Source organism: Acinonyx jubatus, chromosome C2 (assembly GCF_027475565.1).
Source record: "Acinonyx jubatus isolate Ajub_Pintada_27869175 chromosome C2, VMU_Ajub_asm_v1.0, whole genome shotgun sequence".
Lineage (NCBI taxonomy): Eukaryota > Metazoa > Chordata > Mammalia > Carnivora > Felidae > Acinonyx > Acinonyx jubatus.
In genome coordinates, this window is record NC_069384.1 from 148,968,199 (window position 1) to 148,992,074 (window position 23,876).

At 43.2% G+C, this 23,876-nt stretch overlaps 1 non-coding gene across 1 annotated transcript; it reads left to right on the plus strand.

Moving 5' to 3' along the window:
* The first annotated feature begins 9,133 nt into the window (after window positions 1-9,133).
* LOC113594177 (U6 spliceosomal RNA) lies at window positions 9,134-9,241 on the plus strand. Its single transcript, XR_003414506.1, has one exon. It is a non-coding gene; the product is annotated as a U6 spliceosomal RNA (small nuclear RNA).
* Window positions 9,242-23,876: the final 14,635 nt, after the last annotated feature.

Here is a 23,876-nt window from a genome sequence, read left to right on the forward strand (position 1 = left end):
TAAAAATATCTTTAAAAATGGATCAAGTCTAAGAACTCTTTGCTTTATCCCAGCTCATGAAGACTTTGTCCTGTGTTTTATTCTGAAAGATTGATAGTTTCATATTTCCCATTTAGATCTGTGACACATGTTAAGTGTGGAGTTTAGGTCAAGATTAATTTGCATGTGATGTCCGGTTTTTCCAGTGCCGTCTGTTAAAAAGAATAATATGACTCCATTGAAATGTCTTTGCCCTTTTGTCAAAACTCAACTGGCCACATATGTTTGGGCATATTTCTAGACTCTCTGTTCTGTCCAGTGGATATTTGTGCCTATAGCTTTGCCAATAGTGTACTATTTTGATTAGAGTAGCTTTATATTAACCTTTAAAATTGGGTATTTGTAATTCCTCCAACATTATTTTACTTTTTCAAGTTATTTTGGCTATTTTACTTCCTTTGGCTTTGCAAACACATTTTAGAAGCAGCTTGTCTATATCCCAAAAACTCCTACTTGAATTTTTATTTAAATTCCATTAAATCTGTACACCAATTTGGGGGAATTGACATCTTTACTATGTTGAGCTTTCCAAATCATCATTACAATATATCTCTCCATTTATTTAGGTCTTCTTTGATCTCTTTCTTCAGCGTTTTATAAGTTTCAACACAGAGATCTTATACTTATCACAACACAGAGCTGTTGTTAGATTTATAGCTATGCACTTCATTTTTTGGAACCATTATAAATGGTATCATTTTTTACAATTTCAGTTTTCAATTGCTCATTGTCAGTATATAGAAATACAGTTGATTTTTGTGTGTTGTCTTTGTATCCTGCAAACTTACTAAACTCACTTATGTTCTAGGACTTTTTTTCTACAAGATTTTCTACAAAGGCAATTATGTCATCTGCAAAGAAGAACATTTTTATTCTTTTTTTCCAATCTGTATGCTTTGTTTTCCCCCCGCCTTGATGATCTAGCTAGGTCTCCTAGTGCAAAGGTAAGAAGAGGCATTCTTGCTTTGCTCCCAGTCTTAAGGGGCAAGTGTCTAGTGACAGATACCAAACCACAGATCCAAGAAGTTCAGAGAACACCAAGCAGGATAAATCTATGCATAAAAGGAAAAAGGAAAAAAAGAAAACACACATAAGCATATCATAGTCAAACTTCTGAAAACCAAAGACAAAGACAAAATCTTTAAAGCACCCCCCCCGTCCAAAAATAACAAGTCACCTATAAAGGAACAAGGATAAGAATGATCACCAATTCTCATCAGAAACCATGGCTTTTTTTTTTAAGTGCTGACAAAAACTACTGCCATTGCATGATTCTATACTCACCAAAAATATCCCTCAAAAGTAAAGACCTTCTCAGACTGACAAATATCAAGGGCACTCATTGTCAATAGATTTATTCTACAAGTTCTTCAGACAGGAGGAAGTTGATATAGCCAGAAACTACTATCCACACAAGGAAATGTAGAGCATTGGAAATGGAATAAATATAGGTAAAATAAAACATTTATTTTTAATTGCTTCTCTTACCTGTTTAAAATCTGTTTAAAGCAAAAGTTATAGCAATGATTGTGTGCTTCTAGCATGTGTAAAAGTAAGAGGTGTGACAGAAGGCACAAGGGATGTGTCTTAGTCCATTTGGGCTCCTGTCACAAAACACCACAGGCTGAGTGGCTTGTAAAGAACAGAAATTATTTCTTACTGTTCTGGAGGCTGGAAGTCTGAGATCAGGGTGCCAGCATGCGTGAGTGAATACTCTCCTCCATATCACAACCTTTCCGTTGTGCCCTCACAAGGCAGAAAGGGCTGGGAGACTCTGTGGGTCTCTTTTATAAGAACATCAATCCAATACATGAGGGCTTCACCCTCATGACTCAGGAAACCCCCAAAAGCTCCATCTCCAAATACCCCCATTGGACATTAGAATTTCAACATATGAACTGGAGGAGAAACACAAACATTCAGACCATAGCAACATGGGTGGGAGGATAAGGAATGTAAGAGTTTATACTACATGCAGAGCAGTATAATATTATTTGAAACCAGATTCATATTTTATAAATGTATACTGTAAACCCTACAGTAACCACCAAAAACATTTAAAAAGAGATGTAATATTCTTTATCCAATAGAGGAGATAAAGAGAAATCATAAAAATGTTCAGTTAAACCCAGAAAAATCAGAAAAGGAGGAAAAAAACACAAAAACAAATGTAACAAACGGAAGACAGCTAGCAAGCTGGTAGATCTTAATCCAACCATATCAATAATCATTTCTTTTTTTTTTTTTTCTTCCAACGTTTTTATTTATTTTTGGGACAGAGAGAGACAGAGCATGAACGGGGGAGGGGCAGAGAGAGAGGGAGACACAGAATCGGAAGCAGGCTCCAGGCTCCGAGCCGTCAGCCCAGAGCCTGACGCAGGGCTCGAACTCACGGACCGCGAGATCGTGACCCGGCTGAAGTCGGACGCTTAACCGACTGCGCCACCCAGGCGCCCCTCAATAATCATTTTTAAGTGTGAATAGTTTAATATGCCCATTGAAAGACAGGCATGATCAGGTTGGATAAAAAAGCAAAACTCAACTGTATGCTGTCTAAAGAAAACCTACTTTAAATATAAAGACATAAATAGGTTAAAGGTAAAAGGCTGGAGAAAGATACACCATTTTTTTAAACTAAGCCAACGAAAGCTGGAGTAGATTCATAGACTTCAGACAAAGTAGATTTTACAACAAGGAAGATTATCAGCAATAATATGAAACCGAAAATAGTAATTTAAAGTCTCATTTAAAAATGCATTATATCACAGAAGAAAAGAAAATTTAGTTTTAGGGAATCTTAACGTTCAAACGGAGCTTTAATTTCACATATGTTTTTACTTAGGTTGTCTTACCGTGTGCATGCATTTATAAATAATGACTGACATTTTGTCACTCAGAAATAAAGTCACATATCTTTCCAGTTCACACATATCTTTAACCAAAGTCACATATCTTTCCAGTTCACACAAACAGTTTGTTACTTTGCATGAAGATTTCATCTTTTTAGGCAAAGTGGTAGGGGAACATTCCAGCGGTTCATTGAAAATGTTTCAGGCTGTAGACATTGAATGTGTTCTCTTCCCATTGTTGCTAGATGCAAATCCAATTGGGAATCCAAGTAGGAGTGAACTGGGTTACATTCTCTGGCTATTGGGAATATTTTCTATATGCTTGTCTGAAGGTAGATAAGAGAAAGGAAGCTAGGAGTTTGTTCCCTATTCCTGCAGTGTTTTCTGTCTTAGAGGTATTAGAACTGGTGCAAGAATATCTGTACATATCCACCAGTAGATTTTAAGTCACTTTATCTATGGGTTAGAAGGTAATATTGCTTTATAAATTTATGTAGGATAAATTGACTAGTAATCCTTGATTTCAAGGCTGGATTATTTTATTGCTAATGTATAGTAATATTCAAAGGGCTTATAAATAATGAACATACATTTGTGACCTAGAGCTGTGATATCGCCCCAGCAACCAATTTCAGTTAATCTGATTTAATTGACATGATGTCAGGGGTTTTGAAGCTCTTACCAAAGAGACCAGAATAAAAGATTCCCAAGGTGGGCAACTCCAGGTAGTAATGATTCCAATATGTTCACTAATCCATTTATAATGAAATTGTTATTGGCTGGATATTATAAATGATTAAAGTACCTAAAAGAAAAGAATGCATGTGGGCAGATTGTTACCTTAGAACACCTTAAAATAGATTCCTGGGTGTTGATAACATTAATATTAATGAGCTTCATGCAGGACTGTAGGCAAATAGTTACTGCAGGTGGCACAGCACAGCCCATCTGGGCGGGGGAACCTGCCTGGCCGTGCAGAGCCTTGGCTTCTGCTTTGTCATTATCTTGTACAACTTCAGGCAAGACACGAAAGCTGTGTGCACGTGTGCCTCAGTTTCTTCGCCTGTGAAAAATATCAAATGATTTCCCAAAGTGATCTGTAGGCTCTCCTCAAATGAGAAGACAGCTAAGAATTTATGTGGGAGGGGCACCTGGGTGGTTCAGTCAGTTCAGCGTCGACTCTTGATTTTGGCTCCGGTCATGATCCTAGAGTCATGAGATTGAGCCCTGCACTCGGCTCCACACTGAGCGTAGAGCCTGCTGGAGATTCTCTCTCTTTCTCCCTCTCTTCCTCCCCCACTCGCATTCTGTCTCTCTCTCTCTCAAAATAAATAAAAATAGACATTTAAAAAAAAGAGCCTATGTGTAAGAGGATTAGAGAGAAACATCCCCAGTGTGGGTGAACAACAGGGGAATCACCTCATAATGCAGAGGCACAAATGTCTCCGTCTCAGTTATTCCGCTGCTTGCCTGGGCAACAGGACTCTTGGTGTCGGGCTTCATGTGACCAATTGTCTTTTTACCAGACCAGAAAATACCTGAGTAGTGTCAACACGTGATAGGGGTGTTCCTTTTAAACTACCTTCAAAATAAAGGAAATTTTTGCCTTCTTTCTGGGATTCTGAGTATACTACAAATCACCCCAAGTGCACCATTTGAGACAGGTGAATTTGAATGATATTCACAGAATCAAAGGATTAAAGTGATTGTTTGTTTTATCACATTTCCTTTTATTTTCGAAATGCATTTTTCTCTGGGGAGAAAAAAATCTATATAAATATTTTATTTTATTTTATTTTATTTTATTTTATTTTATTTTATTTTTTAAGTAGACTTCATGCCCAGTGCAGAGCCCAGTGTGGGGCTTGAACTCACAATCCTGAGATCAAGACCTGAACTGCTATCAACAGTGGGTCGCTTAACTGACTGAACCACCCCAGTGCCCCCATAAACATAATTTTTATTAAAAAAATTTTTTTATTAGTTTTTTCTTTATTTTTGAGAGGCAGAGAGAGAGAGAGAGACAGAGCGCGAGTGGGGAAGGGCCAGAGTGAGAGGGACACACAGAATCCGAAGCAGGCTCCAGTCTCCGAGCCATCAGCACAGAGCCCGATGCAGGGCTCAAACTCACAAACCACAAGATCATGACCTGAGCCGAAGTCGGAAGTTCAACCGACCGAGCCACCCAGGCGCCCCAACATAATTTTTATTTTAAAAATAAAAGAAGACAAAGATGCTGCAAAAGGAGGAAATTAACATTTATGGACCACTTTTTGCACATTATGCTTTGACTCCTGATATCATCCCCCACATTTTCACTGTGGAGCAAAGCAAAATTCAAAGAGAAGTAAAACCAGTTTGTCTAAGCTCCCGTGGTTGGCTCTCCTACTTGTTTTGACCAGCACCAAGCTCATTCTCTTTCCAACACATCACAGTCAATGAAAGAACCTAAACAGAAAGCCAAGAGCACAGTGAAATTCCTTTGAAAACGATTCAGTTTCCCCATGAAGAACACTGTCTCAAAATATTTACTTTTAGTATTTTTAGTCTTAATTCCCCATGGCAGACACTGAGTCTTGAAAGTTTTAAAGTCCTTTTAAACTTGACCTATTTCTGAAATTTAAAGAAGTTGATGTTGCAGTCAACAGACTCTTAGAAAATGCCATCTTGGAGGCGTCTGGGTGGCTGAGTCGGTTGAGTGGCAGACTTCGTCTCAGGTCATGATCTCACAGTTCTTGAGTTCGAGTCCCGCGTCGGGACCTGTGCTGACAGCACAGAGCCTGGAGCCTGCTTCAGATTATGGGTCTCCCTCTCTCTCTCTGCCCCTCCCCAGCTTGCACTCTGTCTCTGTCTCTCTCAAAAATAAATAAACATTTAAAAAATTAAAAAAAGAAAATGCCAACATGAATACCAACATTTCCGATGGCTCCCCACATGGAGTTACCTTCACCTATTTTAGCTGAATCTAAAGCAATCAGAGCTCTTTGATCAAAGCTTAGCTCACCCAAATTCCTAGGTGAAGTGAGAGAGAAACTCAGGACAGTAACAATGCCTTTTGTTTATCCTTGAAGTTTATAAAGTTCTAGGTTTGGACTTTGCAGCTACAAACTTCAAAATCTACTGCAGAACCAGGAATTCTGTTTATGATTAAACCAAGCTACAAGCACTTGATAGAGACTTCCCCAACCTAGAAATACTACCAAAATTTGGAAACTCACAACTGCACTGAAACCAGAAGTTGATGGGTAGTCAATTGCCAGGATCTAGTAAAAGTTTTCACTACAATAAGGCAGAGGAGTATAGCCAAACAAATGTCACTAGGTGGCCCCTGCTTTATCCCATGTACCAGCCCTGGTTGTTGGTTTTTTATTGTTGTGGTTGTTTGAAAGAAAGTAAAACTTCCTTCCCTTCTCCCTCTGTGTGTCTTCTGTAGCTTTCAGACATCAGAGTAGCTGCTGGTCTGCCAGCTGGGGGCTGTATCTTATGGTGACCGAAGTGTTGTTCCTGTGTCTTTATCCCATGGAGGCCTTGTACATCCACATGGAACCTAGAACTTCTAGAAGGTGTCAGGGCAAGAAGTGGTCGAGAAGGACTCTGAGCCTGGTGGCTTTCTAAGACGTTTGGGGTTCACATAGGGGAAGGGAAGGAAAAAAATAAGATAAAAATATAGAGGGGGGGCAAATCATAAAAAACTCCTAAATATGGGAGAACAGACTGAGAGTGGCTGGAGGGATGTTGAGTGATGGATGGGCTAAATGGGTGATGGGAATTAAGGAGGGCACTTGTTAGGATGATGCATCTTCTAGATTAAACTATATTGGAGAGTCTAACTAACTTGGACTTAAATAAAATTTAAATACATACATACATACATACATACATACATACATACATCTGGGAGTAAAAATAGAAGTTTGGGGTTCATGTTGTGAGAACGTGGGAACGAGAGAAATAACATTTTCCCTCCAAGCCAGATTGTAAATTCAGTGGGTGATGAAGTGGAAAAAAACCCACACTATGGAGTCAACACAGATCTCTATTTGGCAGGTTCTCACTCTAATCAGATCGAATGTATTGGCATCTAAAGGAGGAATCTCCATTAGAAGAGGGCTTGCTTAGCCATGCAGAAACAGGAGAACCAAGGCAAACAAGGATGGTGAGACGCTACCACAATCCAGCGGAGAGAGGTTCACACGTAGTAGACCTAGAGCATTAGGGTTGGGGGGTGAAGACATCTCTACTGTGATGATGGATGTAGACTTGGTAAATCATGGCTAACAGACTCTGAGTATTCTTGGATGGCCACTATGAGACTCTCCCAACCATAAGAAGAAAGCATCCCGCTCTGATGTCCTTAATGGCATTGAACATTTCTTTTTTTTTTTTACTCCCTTTGTTTTGCTTCTACCCTTACCAGTCGACCGTAGAATTACTTGGCTCCCTGCACAAGACCGCCCATGGGAAATTTATAGGCTCCCTTGGGCTTCAGAATTTTCTCTCCACAGTAGGGATTTCTCACTGCAAATCAGATTTGGGGCTCTGGTTATGGTTTAGCTTTGGGGTAACTCTTCTCCAGGGAAATAGCATGCTTCTCAGCTGGACGTGAAATATTCTACTTCTTGAGATGGTTCTCGTCAACTATTAATCTGGCCTGTTTATTTTCAACTTCGGTCCCATTCGTGAGCTTTGTTAATGTGAAACCTGCCTGAGAGATGAATCCATTCTCAGGGGTGCTGATAAAATGAGCGCAGATGAAGAAGCCGAGGATCAGTGAAGGGGAAGAGTGCCACCATGTGAAGCCTCTTTGGGAAGGACTTTGTGTCCCCTTAATACCACCCACCATCACCATAGGCCTAGAGCATGTTCACAGCCAGAGGTACGTCTCTGGAGGTTGGGACAGAGAGGGAAAGAGCACCGCAAGCCGTGTGACTCAGATTATCATTTCCATCACCCTTCATTCATCCCAGATCATCAGAGAACCAGACACTGGGATGGAAAAAGCTCCTGACTCACAGAGCAGTGATGCCTGGAAGGCTCTGAGAGGTGAAGAATCCTTGAGGCTACAGCACGAGTGCACAGCTGCATGTTGATAAAAATATTACAGAAGGAGAATACAGAGCATTAATGCTTGGATGAGTTCGTGTTAGAAGGAAGACCAAAAACAACATCCCATAATTGGTAAAAGAGCAGGTGTGCTTCAACAATGACACAGAGGGGAAAGGGGAAAGATGCTTCAATATGAATGTGAGTCTTCTGGTAGATGAGAAAAGAGTTAAAGAGACAAGGGGAAGGTCCAGAGGCAAGGGCTGCAGGCAACACCAGCATTGACTTGGAAGGATTCAAGGACAGGGACATACTTGTCACAGAAAGTCACATGACCCAGCCTCCCAGAGGAAGGCCCCCTCTCAAGTCACCACAAAAGAAGGAAACTAGGTTTGTTGGGTTGAATAGTCCTAGTGGAATTTTCCCGAAGTCTCCGGACATCCCTTTCCCCACTGGGCAAGTCTGCCATCAAAAGGCTCTCCAATATAGTTTAATCTAGAAGATGCAACTTGGTGAGTTTCTCTGGCACAAGGCGATGGCTGTTTCTTTCCCAGAGTGAGGAGGGCTTGGTCACCCAAGGGCATGGAGAAGAGATAGCAGGTCCACAGGCATCTAGGGACCTAAGGCTTGCCACTGAGTTGGTAGAAAAATAATTCAGACAAAAACCCGGGGAGACAGGGTAACACCCCGCCCAGGACACGTGATGAGAAGCTCCATAGAGAGATATTTTGGTCTTACAGCTGAAGAAGAATCTATTGTGCTTTACATCCTGGACTTGATTATGTGCCGCACGTTGGAGTGAGTGTTTTCACCAGAGCACATCCAGAACCTGTGCTATATTTGTTCAGCCAAGAGTCTTTCCATAAACCTGAGAGAAAGAGTGAAGTTACAAATATAGTCTCTAAATACACTTACGCGATAAAATTTGACTGAGAGGAGCCTCAAAGGGCAGGTTCTATTTATGTGCAGGGGGACAGAACTGCTTTCCATATGACAGCCAGGCAGCAGGACTTGGGAGAATTGATATGTTCAATGGGAATTTTTGAGTGGAATTCCAAAAACTACACAAAGTGACCCCTCCATGGCTTCAGACCTTTAGCAGAGGAGACAAACATCTTAAGAGGCTCGGTATAGACAGGAGCAAAATGGCTGCCTCGGGCAGCACAGGAAATTTGACCACTGATATCTGACTTTCACATTCAGAGCTCGCTTCAGGCAGCACATATACTAAAATCAGAAGGATGCAGAGAAGGTTATCATGGCCCCTGTGCAAAGATGACACGCAAATTCCTGAGTTACACACTCATTTGTGCAAATCAATACTTAGCGAACACACATGGGGCCCCGCGTCAGAGCCTGCTGGAAGCGTTCAACCATTCCTCACTGATAAAATCCGGGTGGGAGTTAAACAGAGACACTAAAGGATTGCCCCAGTGCAACCAGACTGAGATCAGTGAAGGGACAAAAGGAGTGACCTGAGAACGGTCAACCAACATCATAAATCCGTATATCAGTATCTGGATTTGAAGTCTTCCCATGAAGAGCACAACCCATGACGTTACCGGTGCAAGCGACCATGAGAACATGCAAAGAGTGTGTATACTTTTTAGGGGAAATCTTAGTATATTAGTTTCCGTTGCTGTTTTAACAAATTACCACAAACTCAGCAGCTTAAGAAAGAACACAAGTGTGTTACCTCAAAGTTCTGTAGGTCAGAAGTATGAGTTGGCTTAGCTGGGTTCTCTATGCTCTGGGTTTCGTAAGGCAGAACTCAGAGTGATGGCTGGTGGGTTCGAGTTGGCAGGCTCTGGAAGAATCTGCTTCCGAATTCATTCAGATTTTTGCAGAATCCAGTTCCTTGCAGCTGTAAGACTGAGGTCTTATTACCTTGCTGGTATTCATGTGGGGGGCCACCCTTAGCTCTTAGAGGCCACACTCAGGTCCCGTCCGCAGCCCCTACATCTCAGAGGCAAGGGAGTGTTGAATCCTCCTCATGCTTGGAATGCATTCGATTACTTCTGCTACGTTTCTGACGCCAGCCAGAGAACGTTCTCTGTTTTTAAAGACTCATGTAACTAGAGTGGGTCTACCCAGATAATCTAATATTATCTCTATCTTAATCTTAGCTACACAAATCCCTTTGCCATATTCATTAGTTCTAGGGGTTAGGGGTGGACACCTTTTGAAGAGCCATGATTTTGCCTTCCATACTAGACAACATGTCTAATTGGGTTCTGCAAAGGCAGACCTTGATATGAGAATTCAGATGAAAGTAGTTAGGAAATGCTTCTGAGAAAAACCTGGGGAGGTAAAAGAGAAGTAGGATCAAGAAAGGAAAAAAATGCCGGGGCACCTGAGTGGCTCAGTGGGCTCAGGTCTTGATCTCACAGTTTGTGGGTTCGAGCCCCAAGTCGAACTCTGCACTTAGAGCATGGAGCCTGCTTCAGATTCTCTGTCTCCCTCTCTCTCTGCCCCTTCCTTGCCTGCTCTCTCTCTCTCTCTCTCTCTCTCTCTCTCTCTCTCAAAAATAAATAAACATTAAAAAAAAAAATGAAAACATGCCAAGCAAAGTATGACATCAAGCAAGGTCCCACAGAGTGAAATTGGGCTCAAACTTGCAGGGGGCTCTGGAGACCGGTTAGGCACACCTCAGGGACAAGGAAGATGGAGTGTTCATACCCCGCATCTCTCAACAATTGGTCAAGGGCTGACCCTGGGTTGGGAGCACATGTCTGGCTCTTCATGGGCACTGGCCAAGGGGACCTGTAGCCCGAGGGCAGACTCTGACATAGCGCAGGTGCTGGCTGCTGGGAGGAAATCACACAGGGAGCCAGTGTGCACACAGTAACAAGAAGGGGGGATACGGGCACAGCGCGCTAACTATGGGGGAGACGCCATGTGCTACAACTTGGCTGCAGGGGATCCCAGCAGGAGGTGACAGGACCCAGTGCTCTGGAGAGCACCCCTGGCAGAATTGTTTCTGGGGAAACTAACAAGCTGGGAACCAAGTAGTCACAAGGCCCCAGAATCTGCAGAAACTATTAGCTACCAGCCAACCGGGGGCAGAAGTTAAACTCCAGAGATGGCTGAACAGCATCGAAATTGCTGGGCTGTCCATTGCTGAGTTTGAGGAGCCTTTAACAGATAAACTCCTTGCCACAAAGCCTCGTTCTTGTCTCTGTCCATGTGGCTCTTTCCTTCTGGAATGTTCTCATTCTCCACTTATCCAAATCTTACATATCAGTCTAAGCCTCCTCTGCCATGAAGAAATCCTGGTTCCCCCAGCCCCGGATGCCCAAGGACCTTGTCAGAATCTCTTCTGTGAAACATCTGACATTGTATTTCACACTGTGCTCTTCACATCCAGGTTTTGTCGACACAGCTAGACCCAGCTTCTAGGGAGCAGGGCCCTTACTGCTTCAGCTCCGTGCCCAGGGCCTGGCACAGCACCTCGAGGGCTGAGAGTTCGGGGGTGCTGAAAGTCACCTGAGTGAAGTCTTCCTGCTCCCCGCCAGCACATGGCAGTGGGGGGGGGGGGGGGTGGGCGCGCACATCAGCACGCGGTTGCCTTGGGAAGATGTGGACCCCCTCCAGCGTTCAGGCTGCCGCAGGGCCTTTGGGGATGCCCTCGCTTCTTTCCTTCCACCATCCCCGCCCGTCCACAGCCCATTTCCCGGCATTGAGCTGACGGCAACAATTCTTTCTGCAATTGCTCCCAATTCTGAATTTTCTGCCCTGACCAAGTAGATCTCACCAGTGATGTTTCTACATTTCCAGCAGTTTGGGCTTCCAGAAAGCAAACTAAGGACCGAGCAGAGAGGCACTTCATCTCTGTGACATGCCCGGTGGCAATCAGGGACACAGGCAGTCCCGATTACTGCCCATCATGGTTGACAGAGTGTGATGAGGAAGAGCCCCAAGCCCACAGGTTCCAGGCTTCCCTTCACTGACCCCTTTGCCAGGCTCCCCAGGCTGTGCGGATGAAGCGTCAGACCTCTGGACAGCAGAGAGAGGTCCAGAAGTTCGCACCGGGCTTCCCTGGCCTTCAGTATCCCACTGCCAGAGCTGCTCTCTGAGGAGCACACGTTCCCCTGAGCACGAGCCAAATCCGGCTAAACCGGGCCAGGCTTGGGAGGCCACGGGCCTCTGCCTGAGCCCTGCCTCTGCTCCTAACAGCCTCGGTAACCCTGGGAAAACCACTTAGCCTCTCTACCTCTGTGCAAAAGAGAGACTCAGTTTCCAAAAAGGGGCTCCCGAAGGTGTCTATCTCATCGGGGAGCGTGGGGTTCAACTGACATGAGTGGCATGCAAATGTGTTCAAAGCTGTTGGGGCGGCACATGTCAAGGAAGTTATTCCAAAAAAAAAAAAAAAAAAGCTAATCCAGTCCCAAGTTCAAAGAGAAGCAGCCCCCAAGTCGTTTCTTGGGTCTTTGGAAGACACAGGTCTAGACAGACGAGGCTCCTCTTGACATGGCTGAGTCACACACTCATGTGTGACTCTCATCGATGTAGAGTCATGTGTTCATTCCGTCTGCAATTAGCGAGGGCTGGCCACATGCCAGACACGGCTCTAGGTGCTGGGGGCCAATCTGAAGGTAGGGAGACTCCAAGAAATGTGATTTCTGTAACGCAGAGATGACAGATGAGCGATGATGATGCCCTGAGTGAATGAATGCAGCAGGAATGGAGGGAAGTGCATAGATCTGACTGACATTTGGGAAGCTGATGTGACAGAGTAAGAACTGGGGGACCGGGGGATGAGGGAGAGCGATGTTGGTAGGAGAAGACCTGAAACTAAGGATGCCTTCCATTTTCTGGTTTGGGCAAAGAGGCAGAAAATGGTACCACACACCGAGTAGGGGGCCCTGGGAGAGGAGCAGTTTGGGCAAAAGACACGATGAGTTCAGGTTTGGTCACGGAGAGTTTAAAGTCCCTGTGGGACATCAAATGAAAAATATTCATTAAAGACTAGGTCTAGAAATTGGGAAAGAAACATACAGATCAGGATGGATGGGACTATCCGCTGAGTTATCACCACACATGGACATACAGAGATGGAGGGTCTCTGCCCTCAGGAAGTTTACAGTCCAAGGGTGCCTGGGTGGCTCAGTTGGTTAAGCATCCGACTTGGGTTCGGGTCATGATCTCATGGTTCATGAGTTCGAGCCCCGCGTCGGGCTCTGTGCTGACAGCTCGAAGCCTGGAGCCTGCTTCGGATTCTGTGTCTCCTTCTATCTTTGTTCTTCCCCTGCTTGCGCTCTGTCTCTTTCCCTCTCTCAAAAATAAATAAAGATTTTTAAAAATTTCTTTAAAAGAAGTTTACGGTCTGAAGGAAGAGACAGACACAAGAGTTGATGCGTCACTTCTGCTCACAGCTTACAGCTAGTTACATAGCGCCATCTGCATAATCCCTGTCACGCCGTGTAATTAACCATACTGTAACTAGCCACGAATAGTTGCATGACTCCATTTAACTGAAGGGAGACCAGGGGATATGGCGGAGCCACAGATATTGGATGAATACTCAACATTTCGGCCACAACTTTCAATCAGTGGTGACTTACAAACTCTCTCGTTTATACCAAAAACAAACAAACCAAAAACCAAAACAAACAAACAAACAAAACCCTTGGTTGGGAGGGTTAACAGAATAACCAGAAATATTAAAAATAAACTAGGACCTTGCCTAGGGGTGTCAGCTTTGGTCTTATAGATGCAAAACATTTCTTACCTCACATTCAATGTGTTAACAATCCTGACATATCCTTTTCCTTTCCATATTGTAAGTTTTGAGCTGCTCACATCGGGTTTTTGTTTTTCTTTCCTTTGGGACAAACTAATGGAATTCTGGCACTTGACCTTGATACTTACAAACTTTTCTAACAACTGGTAAAAACAGATCCAAATAAGACGGAAAAATGTTCACCTCACCCTAGAGCTGCTGAAAAAAGATAGTAGCCTGCTTCATAAAAGTGTTATGCGGGGCACGGGGGAGGCTCAGTCGGTTAAGTGCCTGACTTCGGCTCAGGTCATGATCTCGTGGTTTGTGGGTTCGAGCCCCGCGTCGGGCTCTGTGCTGACAGCTCAGAGCCTGGAGCCTGCTTTGGATTCTGTGTCTCCCTCTCTATGACCCTCCCCCGTTCATGCTCTGTGTCTCTCTTTCTCAAAAATTAATAAACATCAAAAAAACTTTTTTAAAGTGTTATGCTATTTCTAACAAAGGACACTTGGAAGAAGGGTGAAGTTTAGTAATTGTTGCTATAGTCTATGAAATTTGTCCTTGACCTCTGAAAAGTCTAGAAGTATGCTTCATCAATTAATTAATTATTAATTGTTAATTAGTTAATTAGTAATTCTGTATCACATTGGTAAGAATATTTAAGTCAACATTCTGGGAGAGAGAGGTTGACTAGGAAGGTGAGATTTTAGAGTACACGGTATATGGTATAGAGTATCTTTTAAAATCTCCATAGTGCTCACTTTAATGCACCTGGAATTGACTCTTGTGTATGTTGTCAAGATGCATCAGATTCCTTTTTATTTTATTACATGGATAACCAGACCACACAGTATTTATTGAAAAGTCTTTCTTCTTCCACTGATTTTCAATGACTTTTCCTTATAAATGAGACACTGATATAAGAACGGGTCTGCCTCCAGACTCTCTCTTCTGTTCCACTGGAATATTTTTCTCTCCTCGGTTCAGTTCCAAACTGTCTTGACTGCTAAAGCTTTATAGCAATCTTGATATCTGGTAGGGCAAGTCCTATACCTCGTTTTTCTTCTTCAGAACTATCTTGGTTCTTCTTAGCCCCTTGCAATTCCATATAAACTCGACAATCAGTTTGTCAAGTGTTGTAAAAGACATCTTCAGAATATACAAATTCATTTGGAATGTCTATATCTAGATATATCAACATAGATACAGATATTCTGTAGCAAGTAAATTGCAAGATTTATTTATTAATTCTAATTTGTCTATAGATTTCTTCAGCATTTCCTGTGCACATATCTTTAAAAACGTCCACTTTGCTTCTTTATTTCCTTTCCGGCTGAGAACTCCAAAACCATGTCAACGCACAGTGGTGATGGTGGGTATCTTTGTCCTGTTGTGGACCTCAAAGGTGACGCTTTTAACTTTTCACCACGGAAAGGGGTATTTGCTGTGGCTACCCATAGATACTCTTTATCAGATTAAGGAAGTTCTTTTTTTATTATTAATTTTTTTAATGTTTATTTATTTTTGAGAGGGAGAGACAGAGATAGAGTGTGAGTGGGGGAGGGGTGGACGGAGAAGGAGACACAGAATCCGAAGCAGGCTCCAGGCTCTGAGCCGTCAGCACAGGGGCCGACGCGGGGCTCGAACTCACAAACTGTGAGATGATCATGACCTGATCCAGAGTCAGACCCTTGGACTCTTAACCAACGGAGACACACAGGGGCCCAGGAATCTCTTTGTAGTATAGATTTATTAGCTTTTTAATCACAAATCAATGCTGAATTTTATCCACATCAAACTGACAGGAATAATACAGGCGTGCCAGTACCTTCTACAACTCAGGCACAGAGCTCCTTTCCCAGGGTCCAGGGGTTATGACGGCAGAGAAGAGGTGACCGCTAATCCCCTGGGATGGGGGGGAAGGAACCAGAGCTGCATCTCCGAGGCCGAGTAGCTGGGAATCTCGGAAAGGTCTTCACAAAGCAGGGGAGTCACAGGCTCAGACCCACGGCCTGGCTCCCAGAGTGCTAGCAGTAGGAAAACAATCTGGGAGCTTCCTCCTGACAAATCGTCAAATGCTACGGCTTCTGTCATTTTTGAGCCACTTCGTCCTTGGGCAAGAAACAACAGAAGATGATACCCAAACCCCAACTGCCCGGGTGGAGAAAACACGCTCCCATCCTCCCAGTGAGTGCCGACGGAGACATCTGCTGGAGTGCATCCCACAGAGTTCCGACCGTCTGGAAGGGCCGTGCAGTCGGATCCCACTGGTTGCACGTTCGTCTGCACCCCTTTGCCATGGATCCATGCATTTTCCTGAACATCAAAACTGAGGTGGAGTGAATGTGTGCCTCTCCTTGAATGAATGTCTCCTCTTGGCGTTGAGAACAGAATTGCCTTCTGAGGCAATTAGTTAACATGGGAATTTAGCTAAAACTTGAGTCACGTTTATGGGACAATGAGCTAATCTATAAACAGTCATTGCCCCCCTAGAACACGGCGACTGAGTTACACTTCACATGGGTAACCTGAGCCCGACCAGCCCCCTGGGCAGCTGTACTCAAACCGTCTTGTTCACCCCAAAGATGTCATCGCTACGGATAGAGGAAACAGTGTGGTAGCAAAGCAGAGATGTGGAGGGGCCCCAAAGGGGGTTTATTCTGCGTAGCATATTGAGCGTGTCCCTTCATGCAGGTTTTGAAGTTGTTGTTGGTTTTTAAAAGTTGATGGAGGGGCGCCTGGGTGGCTTAGTCGGTTAAGCGTCTGACTTCAGCTCAGGTCACGATCTCACCGTTCATGAGTTCAAGTCCCACATTGGGCTCTGTGCTATCAGCACAGAGCCTGCTTCAGATCCTCTGTCCCCCACCTCTCTCTGCCCCTCCCATGCTTGCGCTCTCTCTCTGTCTCTCTCTGTGCCTCTCTCAAAAATAAATAAATAAATAATTAAGTTTATGGAGAGAATTTTTATTAAAGCTTTACGGACTGGAGTTTTATTTCCCATCCACTTCTCAGTAGGCTCTGCAGAAATGATAGATGGACTTATCTATGGGGAAGCAGGGTTCAACCCAATTCAGTTTCAAAAAGTGGTCGTAGTTCACACAGAATGTACACAGCTCTGGGTTTGGTCTGTGGGAAATTAGGAAATGAACCTCATATGATTCCTGCCCATTTTCCTGGAGCTAGGTCTAAATAGGGAGAGACACACAAAAGGGTATTTGATGTTCTTGACTAAGGGATCTGCACCCATCTGACCGAGAGCTCTGGAAACCTATTGGCAATTATTTTAAGATACGAAGGGACAGCGTCTGTCTTGGCACTCCGTCCCTTACACTGGCTCACCCCAATTTCACAAGCGATGGGGTAAACCAAAGACAGAGAATGTTGATAGGATCACACTTCATTTTCAGATTTCTCACTCCCGCCCCTGCCCCGACCTGCCAAGGAGGTCAAGGTCAAAGAAGGCAAGAGTGGAGAGGAAGGTATTTAGGAGCCCACTGATGCTGCCTTTAAAATATACAATTTTATGGGGCATGTGGGTGGCTCAATTGCTTAAGCGCCCAACTCTTGGTTTTGGCTCAGGTCATGATCTCATAGTTTCGTGAGTTCAAGCCCTGCACCAGGCTCCGTGCTGACAGTGTGGAGCCTGATTCTCTGTCTCTCTCTCTCTCTCTCTCTCTCTCTCTCTCTCTCTCTCTGCCCCTCCCCCACTTTCACTCTCTCAAAGTGAATAAATAAACTTTAAAAATGACTAAAATAAAATATACAATTTTATGATGGTGGAAGTCCCCCCGTCCAGATGCAAATGTTGTAAGTGAATAAAACCAGAATGCAAATTGTAGATAATTTGTGAGTAATACAAAGTTGAGCTCAAATTTTCCCTCAGTCACTTTTAAGCTACATTATCCTGGGCTAGATACTGAAACTCACTAACCTCGGTTTTCTTATCTGTAAGATGGGGAAGATAAAAATTAATCTCATAAGGTTAAGTGAGAATTAAATCACTCACTTAAATGAATGAAATGAGACCTGGTATCTGTAGTTTACTTAGTCCCCAAGTCTGCTGGCAATTAAATATGGCAGACTTATTTCCATAAGTTCCATAGTTCAGGCGACCAATTTCCATAGTTCAGGCAGGAGAGAAAGACTGACCCCTCACTCCAAATTCCTCCTGCTGATGACCCTATTTGTTGTCTTGCTTCTCTATGCACCTCACTTTGCCCCAGACAAGAAACAGCCACCTTCCCTTCATTCCTCAGATTAGCAGTAGCCCAAACAGGTGTGTATAATCTACTACCTTACTGAAGGTTCTGCAATTACAGTGGGTAAGGAGTCAGAGAGAGGACATTTTGCTACACTTGGCTCCCTCTTACTCTAAGATCCTGTGCTGTTGACTTCTGGTCACCCCGACCTCCTCCCAACCTTGTTGCCCTCTCCTCCCGGCTTTGTTCTGGTGTGGATAAGCCCCTCCCCATTTCCCAGAGTGCCCACGCCAACCTAACGCGTATTACAGACTTTAAGTGGTTAATTGGGAAAAGTGAAAGGTGACTGGAGGGACAGGAAACATCAAAAATAGAGTATTTGACATTTTACTATTCTTCACTCATCGCCCCCACAATCCATCCGTTGATGTCTTTTCCCTGGGACACTGTTTACCAGCGCCCTCCTTGTCACGATTTTCTCCTTCTCAGAGTTTCTTCTCGTCCTCAGGAGCCCCCAGACCTCCCTGTTGGAGGGCAATTCCTAAATTTGGTGCTTTGTTTCTCAGAGTAATTAATTCTCCTTCTGTTCTACTTTCCCAAGTCCTTCCATTTCACAACCATAAAACCCATGTTTTCCTAAACATAAGGGTTCCTTGTTTATACTCATTTTATTTATTATCCCTTTACAGCCATTATACTGGGGCTTCTTGGCGAAATGGAGATAATCATGCATGTTAAGTCTGCCATATTTAATCAAAAGCCTAAAGCTTCATGTTTCTAGATCCCCTGTACATTACCAGAAATCTGAAATAACATTTGATCACTTCCTGAAAGTCCTACAGGCTTTGGAGAGACCAGCATATTTGATGTTTAGTATGAGGGCTGCTTCTTCCTGGTGATACAGAAGAATATACTGTATCCCTATGCATAAATATCTCCAAACCATATTATAGGACATAATGGCTTTCACCTGCCCAGGAGTCTCTGGCTCTTGTCAGCTCAGCCACCCACAGAGTCAGTGGGTTGCTACTTTGCCATATGACATGGGGTGAGCTTCACTTTTGAACCCCTGAGCCCTGGTCCCTATTTCCGGTGAGCCAGTAGAAGTGAGGGGCATCTTCTCTTCCCATCTTCTCTGGGGTGAACTCCTGGGAAGTCCTGCCCGCTAGTCAGAAGAGGATTGACCCAGAGTCTAAAGACTGGGATTCAAGTTCCAACCTTGGCACTGACCAAAGGTGGGAACTTGAGCAAGTCACATGATCTCCCTGTGCCTTGGTTTCCTTGCTTGTGAATGGAGGCTTATGGATCTCACAAGAATTTTGTGAGAAGCAAATGGATGAAATATGTGCCTGGCATATAGAAAGTGTTCAGCGGATAGTGATCTGGATAGGGGCGCCTCGGTGGCTTAGTCGGTTAAGGCATGCGACTCTTGATTTTGGCTCAGGTCATGATCTCTCGCGTGGATTGCGAGATCCATGCTTAGCACAGAGCCTGCTTAAGATTCTCTCTCTCTCTCTCTCTCTCTCTCTCTCTCTCTCCCTCTCTCTTCCTCTCCCCCCCCCCTCTGTCCCTCTCCCCTATTCATGCTGTCTCTAAAATTAAAAAAAAAAAAATAGCGATCTGGATATTCTCCATGCAAGTCTATTAAAACTTACACCTGCCTTGTTACCTGTTACAGAAATGAATCCACTAAGTTTTATTCCTTAATTAAGACGGTGAGCTTTTAAATTGATGGTCTTTTCTCTTTTCTATTGACAATAGATCCCTAAAATTTGCATCGCCATCTAATTAGGTTACTTGAGTAGGTTTGAGCAGATTTCTCAAACCTTAATGCTCTGGCTAATCATACAGGGATCTTGCTAAAATGGAGATTCTGACTCAGTAGGCGTGGGGTGGTGTAGAACATGCTGCCACAATGTGTGGGTTATGGATCTTGGCTGCAGTTGGCATCCCCCAGTCACAGAGCTTCAGGCTGTGCCCAAAGTCTGCATCTCTTACCTGCGCCCCATTAGTCAGAAGGGCTGCAGGTAAGAGGGAGGAAAGCAGACGGAGAGTTTAGGAGAGATAGAGAATAGAGGAGAAGGGTGGTGTGGTGAGAAGGGCCCGATATGGGTGTCAGGTAGATTTGGGGTTAAAGTCTAGCCCTGCCACTGGCTAGTTTGACGACCTTTGGCAAATTCATGTAAGCTCTTTGAGGCTGACTTTTCTCAGCTTTAAAACAGGCATGGGGATCACCTGGATGGCTCAGTCAGTTGGTTTCAGCTCAGATCATGATCTCGGAGTTCATGGGTTTGAGCCCCATGTCAGGTTTGGCACTGACAGTGCAGAGCCTGCTTGGAATTCTCTCTCTCCCTCTCTCTCTGCTCCTACCCCGTCTCTCTCTCAAAATAAATAAATAAACTTAAGAAAAATAATAATAAAATGGGTACGATAATCCCCACCTCACAAGATTGTCATGAAACTTAAACATCATGTTCACATACCCATATGTGAACTGTCATTGTTTCAGCAAGATGTTCTTTACTGTTCTCCTCTGGCCACATTTGATCCATCCAAAATACATCTCAGATAGGCACCTGCCTCTTCTCCCTTACCCTCCTACTTCTTTTACTGCCCACCTGCTCCCTCCACAGGGACCCAGTTCCGTCTTGCCCCGGTCCCTTGGGGAGGACTGGTAAGACCTAATCTCAACTTCTTTCTAGGAGGGGTAGAGATTCTATGAGACCAGTAAACACACTCTTGATAAAAACTGATGGCCCCTCTTAGCAAAAGTTCAATATAAAAGTTCTCAACACCAGTAAGAATGAGATGGAATATAGGCACTGAGAGTAAACACCCTTCTCCTAAAATGTAAATGACCCTAGATATGGAAAGTCCCAGTAAACTGTGGCCCCCTACGCTTGTCCTTTCCCTTTTAGTCCCAAGCCATTACCACACTTAAGAATGGAATATGCAACGTTTCTCTCTAATTCCAAGGTTTGCTTATTCCGAGGTTTGCTTAACACTTTCCTGCATGTTCTCTTTCTTAGCATCTTTTTGTGAGTCAAGACTTTGTTGAGTTAGGGCCAAGCTAGCAAAAGGAGCTCAAAGCTATATTTGCCAGCAAAACACCATCAGCTGTTGTCTACAGAATCATGTGCTTGAGCAGAAATACCAGAATGCCGACTTAGCACGGCCCAGTCCATTCCCAGTGATCTGTAAATGGATTAACCACTTTGAAGAACTTTCCTGCTGACCCCAGCATTTTCTGTTTTCCTTCCATCTAGCCAGGTTCTAGGACAGTGCAGGAGCAGGAACAAGGCTAAGACCACAGAGCAGAAACTCACGGAAGCCATGCCAAGGGCATGCATTCTTGATAAGCAGCAAGGAGACTTGGTGTGAACGCAAATACATAATTAGCACCTTCTTCTTGACATGATGTATTTTCGGGACAATAGTTCGGAAGCAAAACTACAAAACTGCCTTCATTCAAATTTAGAAGTTTAATGTTAAGATGGGTGATGCCGTTTTGCTAAACGAAAACGTGGATATTGGTTTAAGAATAGAAAAATGTATTTGTGAAGTTGGTTTTTTTTTTCTACCTGTCGGCCTATTCTAATTTTCTTTTTGAGCATGCTGAGTCATTGCTTTCTTCTTTTAACAACGATCTATTATTATAACGAAACAATCGATAAAATTGTGCAGTCTAAAATAATGAGAACTTACTGAAAATCTTCCCAGCTACTGCTACTAAGCTGCTCTGAGTTGATGGCATAAAACCAAGATCTGTACAAGGTTTTTACTTTCTATGCATGTATTTCCGCCTGCTGTGATCCAGGTCTGAGTTCGGCTTGTCTATCACACAGTGTTGAAGGAGGACCGAAGGCTTCTTTTCTCTTTCCAACCCACCACCAACTTTCTAAAACTCTTTGTTGTATGTGGCTTGTTCAGTACAGTCTATTGTCATGTGGCTTTTACTTGCACAATGTCTTGGTCCCATAATATTGTTCTGTTCTCTTCTCATTAGCCCGAGAAGCGAAAGACAGGAAAGTAGTCGGTACATCATTCTTCTGCAATACTTTTTATTATGTCATATCAGAATCTCAGTTTGCAAAATGACTTATGACTCTGAAACCTTCTTGTATAACAATGCTTTCAATTGCATACAATCTCTGCTGAAGAGAAAATTTGTCTTTATAACACGAGTACAATGCTAATTATAAGCCAACTGTCGTCATTTTGATAACACCAACCTGAAGCTTCCAGAGAGGCTTAGCAACACATTAAAAGTTCACTGCTGTCACTTCAAGACAGGGATCACTCGGTACCAACATAACTGTCAACACATCTCAGGAACTGCAGGGCAGAAAGCTGGTTTTGACTGTGAGTGTATCATCCACGTGACTTTCGAGAACGTAACATTTTCAAGAAGGTTGTCTTTTGAAAAAAGAAATGTTTAAAATTCTCCTAACATTATTCCATCCACAGGTACTGATGTGTCGTAAACACTAATCTCTGTCATCTTCATTGTTCAGCAGAGGAAATAGGCCAGGGGAGGAGAGAGGTGACTGACTCAAGGGTACACATGATGTGGCTGGAACTCAGACCTAGCACCTTTCCCACCCCACCCAGCCTTGTCTCTACGTTGTTTTGGATCTCATGCCCTGTGAAGCAAGGGTGATCTCACTAAGGTCAAATATACAAAATGATGGTGTTAGAAGATACTTATTTGGTTTTAATTCAGGGTTTATATACATACATAGATATGTGTGTGTGTGTGTGTGTGTGTGTGTGTATTTATATATATTCTGTGTCTCCTTAAAAACATGGAAACTTGGAATTCCAAGTTAACACTATCAATTCATGGAGAATAATTTTGTTTCTACGCTGCAATCAGAGCTCCCTCTAATGGCTATCTATTTGGACAGCAAATTCTTGGGAAAATGAAATACCCCTGTTCTTTTAGAACCAAGGACTTTTTTTATTATTGTTGTGTAACGAGTCCTTATTTGCCTTCGCAATTAGATTTTCTATATCCATTTCAATCTACAAGTTCTAAAAATCTGCAATTTTCCAATCTCTGAAAACCGTATCAGTATAAGTGAAAACAAAACTTATTTGATGTAATGTTTAATTTTACATATCAGCTGGATTGGGCTACAGAATGCTGATATTTGGCCAAACATTATTTTGGGTGCCTATGGGTGTTTGGGGGTGAATTTAACATTTGAATAGTAGACTGAGTAAAGTAGATTGCTCTCCCTAATGTGAATGGGCCTCAACCAATCAGTGAAGGCCTACATGGAACAAATAGGCTCTCTCAAGTAAGAGAACTCCTGCGTGGATGCAGATTTGCCTGCCTTCTGGGTTGAACTGAAACATTGGCTCTTCTTGGGTCTTGGGCCAGCATTTGGGCTGAAACTTATACCGTCAGTTTTCAGGCCTTCAGACTCAGACAAGAACTACACCATCAGCTCTCCTGAGACTCTGGCTTACAGCCACAGGTCTTGGAACTTCTCAATCTCTATAATTGTGTGAGCCATTGATATGTGTATACACACACACACACACACACACACACACACACACATAATCGCTTGGTTCTGTTTCTCTAAAACACTTGCCTTCAAGGTGGTTTTGAAAAACCTAAAAATTTAAAAATGTTTGGATCCTTCTCTTACAGGCAGTAACAGTGTAAAGTTGCTCTCCTTGAAGCATCTATCTTTCTGCCATCATAGATGGTTTTGACTAATTCATTGTCAAGTCTTGCTGACAAGTGAGGAGCACAAAAAAAAAAAAAAACAAAAAACAAAAAACACCGAGATCTGTGATCACTGCATTTTAGAAGTACCACATAAAAAGAATGTCAAATATAAAAATATATACAATAGAGGCAATATCAACTCTAGCAATACTGCATTTTATTTACATTTAGTGTCACATTTTATTAGGTCCTCACAGCAATCCTGAGAGAAAGAGCAAATATCCTGAGCTCAATATGCAGATTCATAACTTGATCCCCCAGAGAGTAACTGACTCTAACACTGT